Source organism: Urtica dioica, chromosome 2 (assembly GCF_054948205.1).
Source record: "Urtica dioica subsp. dioica isolate 48M chromosome 2, U.dioica_male_clone48M_v1_H2, whole genome shotgun sequence".
In the NCBI taxonomy this organism is placed as follows: Eukaryota; Viridiplantae; Streptophyta; class Magnoliopsida; order Rosales; family Urticaceae; genus Urtica; species Urtica dioica.
The window spans coordinates 22,677,121-22,682,893 of NC_142757.1; positions in this window are offsets into that span (position 1 = coordinate 22,677,121).

The window sequence follows — 5,773 nt, forward strand, 5'->3', positions numbered from 1 at the left end:
CTTAAAACAGTATATTCACAATCTAAGGATCAAAGGGCTATTGATCTCAGTATGATTGTTAGGAGAATCTATGATGTCTGGTTATGAGGCATAGAGAGTTGGAGACTCTATACTTCATCCTAGGTATCTTATGAAGGTACTGAATTGAACAGTGCACTTCTAGAGACATTGTAAGAATAAACCATTTAACCACTTTTGTCTCGGAGTCACTATGTATGAATTGCATCATGCTTACCTCAATTCTGAAATGAGACATGTCATTTCATAGCTTACGTATTCTCATTTGAAAAAGTCAGAGTTCTAGATTCACTATGTTATATAGACAAGACTTATTGGTGAAGTACTAACTTATGAAGATGTCATGAACAACTTTGTGAAGGTCTCATAGATATGGAATTCATGTACAAGATTGTGGAAATGCAATGTATATCAACTCATGCTTTGTTCCTTGGAATGTGAATAAATGAACTGGCCAGTGTCCAAATTTAGTCATGACTTTTTTGGATGAATCAATGTGACTTGTTAGCTCCTCGTCAATACATAGTTTCTAACTTATTCACAAGCGAAAAAGGAGTTGAGGAAATAACAACTAGAAGGGTAAAATTGTAATTTTGTAAATCCCATCTAGTTGATGATATTCATGAAGGGTAAACATAGGTAATATTCAATGGATGCACTCATTACAATAAAGTAGAATTCTTGAGTAGAAAATATATTCATTTGAACCGAGAGATTTCAGTGACAACTCTTGACTTGGAAAAGGTTTGTGAAGTTTTGAGTCCAAGTATGCTAGCTCAAGCTTTGTTCATTTGGATCCATGAGGTCACTACCACAAGTCATTAGAGTAGGATTAGTTAAACAAGAAAGCTAAGTCAAACCAATAACTAGACAAGTTTTACGAAAATTTTCTAAAGGGTAACTTTGTCCTTTTGGACATAGAATGATATGAATGTCATTAAATAAGTTTTTTGACATTGTCATATGATGACAACTAATTTAGTCACACGGCCAACTTGAGAAATTGGGCCTTGAGGATTAAATTTCATTTCATAGAATTTTATGTGAAAATTCTAAATGGGCTTTTTTTATATTGTCATGAAGAAATAAAGAAACATCTAGAAGCATGTTCTAGAAGCTCATTTTCGTCCATACGATAGAGAGAAAGAAAGCTTATTTTGTGCATTGATGTATGAAGATACTTGCCAAAAGAAAAAGAGGAAATAAATTTCCTCTAAAGATGAAACATGATGGGCGGCCAAAGAGAGAGCAAAGCAAATGAGGAAACAAATCCAAGTGCCTTGATGGCATGTTGGACGTGCAAGAGGGGGAGAAAGAAGAAACAAGGATTTGGTCAGGAATATGTGATATTCAATGAAAAAGAGGAAACTACATTTTCAAGGCAAAACCTCCTCCTATAAATACCCCACCTCATTCACAATTCACAACACACAATTTTAGAGATTGAGAACTGTTGTCAATGGTGCCCACAAGAAGAGTTGTAGTCTTTATTTTGTACATTTGATGTAATAAAGTCGCACGAACACTCTTGCTTGTAATTGTTTATTCATTAATAAAAAGTTGAAACGTTCATTCATTCTTCCTTGTGTGTTTGAAGCGTTATGATAATACATTAGTCTTTAGTCCATAAACAAACTTAACAACTTACGAAGAGCAAAAATGTAGATTTGCATGAACAAACTCTTCGTAGTTTGCTTAAAACGATATATTCGCAATCTAAGGGTCAAAGGACTATTGACCTCAGTACGATTGTTAGGAGAATCTATGATGTCTGGTTATGGGGCATTGAGAGTTGGAGACTCTATAGTTCTTCTAGGTATCTTCCGAAGGTACTGAATTGACCAGTGCACTTCTAGAGACAAAATAAGAACAAACCATTTAACCTCTTATGTCTCAAAGTCACTACGTATGAATTGCATCGTGCTTACCTTAATCCTAAAATGAGACATGCCATTTCATAGCTTACGTATTCTCATTTGAGACAGTCAGAGTTCGGACTCACTATGTGATTCTGAATAGGATCTATTGGTGAAGTACTAAGTTGAGAAGATGTCATGAGTAACTTTGTGAAGTTCTCATAGATATAGAATTCATGTAAGAGATTGCTGAAATGCAATGTATATCACCTCATGCTTTTTTCCTTGGAATGTGAATAAATGAACTGGCCAATGTCCAAATTGAGTCTTGACTCTTTTGGATGAAACAATGTGACTTGTTAGCTCCTCGTCAATACACTGTTTCTAACTTATTCACAAGCGACAAAGGAGTTGAGGAAATAACAGCTAGAAGGGTAAAATGGTAATTTTGTAAATCCCGACTAGCTGATGATATTCATGAAGGATAAACATAGATAATATTAAGTGGATCCACTCATTCTAATTAGGTTGAATTCTTGAGTAGAAAATAAATTCATTTGAAACGAGAGATTTTCAGTGTCAACTCTTTAGTGGAGTTAGTTGACATTAAGCTAAACTTGGAAAAGGTTTGTGAACTTTTGAGTCCAAGTAATTAGCTCAAGCTTTGTTCATTTTGATCCATGAGGTCACTGTCACAAATCACATCGAGTAGGAATTGTTAGACTAGAAGCTAAGTCAAAACAAGAACGAGACAAGTTTTACGAAAATTGTCAAAAGGGTAATTTTGTCTTTTTGGACATAAGATGAAATGAATGTCAATAAATTTGACATGGTCATTTGATGACATGCATCCACTCGGCTAAGATTGAGTTAATTGGGCCTTGTGGATTAATTTCATTTCATAAGAATTTTATTGAAAATTTTTTATGGGCTTTTCTCATGTTATCATGAACAAATGAAGAAGCTTCTAGAAGCTCCTTCTAGAGAGCATTGGCCGCCCAACACAAAGAAAGAAAGGGAGATTATTTTGTGCATAAATGTATTTAGATACTTGCCAAAAGAAACAGAGGAAACAAATTTCCTATACAAGGCATAGGGAATTTCGGCCAAGTAAGTCAAGGGAGAAGCAAATAAAAGAGGAAACAAATCCAGGGTTATGCATGGATCCTCTTGGCCATGTGAAATAAGTGGGAAAGGAGGGAATATTTGCTCATGAATATGTGATATTCTATAGGAGAGGAAACTACCTTATTGAAGGTACAACCTCTCCTATAAATAGAGCCCTCATTCTTCACATTTCATTCATCCCACGTTTTAGAGATTGAGAGCTTCTCTCTCTAGCTTGGCCGCCCATCCTCTCTCTCTCTCTCTCTATCTCTAAGTTCTTTTCGTTTTTGTTTAGGCACCTATGTCCTCATTTGACCTAACGTTTTTAGCTCTTCGACTTTGAGACTTGTTCTCAAGCCGACGTGTTTAAAAGTGCCCACTCACTAATTCCTTTTCTCTCGAGTGATTCTTGTAATAGAAACTTTCGAGGTTGCTCGAGTTGCCGAGGAAAGAAGAGAGACGTGTTGGGAGGGGAGACGAACGTTGCAACTTTCCAAAAGCTTCTCAACGTTCAAGCTTCTAAAATGGTTAGTAAATTAATTATGCTCATAATAGTTTTTATTTACATGTGCTTGCTCTTTGTCTAGGTTAGTAAAATTGTTTTACTTGTCAAAAGAAAATTTTTAAAATTCCGCCGCTTACCCGAAGGGTTAAACTTTTTCTTAAACCCTAGATCAATTCCAACAAGAGCTTCTCTCTCTAGAATAAAAGCCGCCCATCTCTCTTTCTCTCTCTCTCTCTATCTCTCTTTTTGTTCTTTTATTTTAGCACCTAGGTCCTCATTAGACCTAGTGTTTTGTTTTTACTCTTTAGCTCCAAGACAAGTTCTTGAGTCATAGTGCTTAAAAGTGCCCACACACTAAGTCCTAACTATACTCGAAAGTCTCTAGTGGTAGAAACGTTCGTGGTTACTCACAGGTTCAAGAAGACCAGTGGGAGGAGATCTAAGTGGGGAGACGAGCGATTCAACCTTCCTAAGGCTTCTCAATGCTCAACCTCCATTCCAAGTTGGTACCGAGTGAAAATTCAAAGTAGTTTTAAAATTTTAAATTATACGCTCATGCACTTTGTCTAAGTTGTAAAAACGTTTTACGAGTTTTTAAAGAAATTTTAATATTCCGTCGCTTGCTAGAAGCGATAATCTTTTCTTAAACCCTAGATCTATTCCAACACTTAGTTACTTGCCATAATTGTATTTGTGACACTGTTGTTACACAAAAAATATCATACTATATTACCTAAATTAACAATATTAGAACATTCTATTTTAAACCCAGTATCCTTGGTTTATAACCTTTAACGCCCGTGCTTCAACAACTCAAGTGCCATCTTCTTTCTGTACATGGCCATGTCTTGTTGCTTCAAGTTAGAAAGCGGAACTCTGTGGATCAAGAATTCGGCACCCTTTCGGCAAAACATACCACAATCACCCCAAAATACTGGTTTACATTAGAGTTTTCACAGCAATACAACGTAGACTACTTAATAAGAAAACAAATCTTACCTGGAGGATTGTTGTGGCATTCTCCTATTGTATATTTTAAATGGCTCGGAGTTGCCCTCAACAAGATCTAGGACATTGAGATCCAGTGGTTATATGTATTTGCTTCACGTTTATGACAATAAAGATCCAGTGGCTCGACACATTGACGGGGATATAAATATTGTCTATTTGCACCCATAGTGTATCAGAGAACTTGATTTTTGCGTTGGCCGTAATGTATTCCATAACATCGATATGCTTCGACCAATTATAGTTGTCCTTCTCGGCCGCATTATCCCATTTTTTTTCATTCCCATGAGAAAGTTATAAAAGTACGAGTCTGTTGTCGTGAGTTTTTGTGCAACTTTCCCATAATTCCCCTTCTTCCTTAAGTGGTAAAAAGCGATGTTAATGTGATGAGTAAAGGAAAGATGTTGATAAGTTAAGAGAGAATGAATTAAGAAAAGGAAATTAGTATGTGCACTTAGTGATAATGTAGTCACGAATTCCAGTGTCAAAATCAAAATAATTAGTGACCATTTAGAAACTGAATACTGTTTAACACAAATCAGTTACAACTGTCACTAAATACTCTATTTTTGTCGCATTAAAAACCATATTAAAAACAAACAACTAGGATTATTTGTATTATATCAAAGCCATAAAAAAAATAGACAATAAACTAGCACACTATTGTCGCTGTTTTTTGGACAACCATTTAGGAGCCCAAAGTGGTTAGACCCAAGGCCAGACCAAGTGGTCTCACTTTGGCTCGAGCGTGTCGGACTTGGTATCCCAAGTCGTCCCTTAGCTGTGAATGTCCCTTGAGTTCGTCAGAGTACCTGAAAAGGAGTAAAGAACAGGTGAACTAGGAATGGAAAACAGAGGGGGTGCCTCTGTTTACCTCTCCGATGCTCAACATTAGTAAGATTGAGGTGGAGCATAGAGGTTTTAGAGGTGGTGAGAGGCCAAAGATGAGCGAAACGATGTTGTCAATGGTGCCCACAAGAAGAGTTGTAGTCTTTATATTGTACATTTGATGTAATAAAGTCTCATGAAGACTCTTGCTTGTAATTGCATATTCATTAATAAAAAGTTGAAACGTTCATTCATTCTTCCGTGTCTGTTTGAAGCTTTATGATAAAAACATTATTAGTCTTTAGTCCATAAACAAACTAAACAACTTACAAACTAAACATTAGTTTTTTTTTACATTGTCATATGATGACAAATGAAATAAATATTACTCATCCATATTAGTGTAATTGGGCCTTGAGGAATAATTTCATTTCATAGAATTTTACTTGAA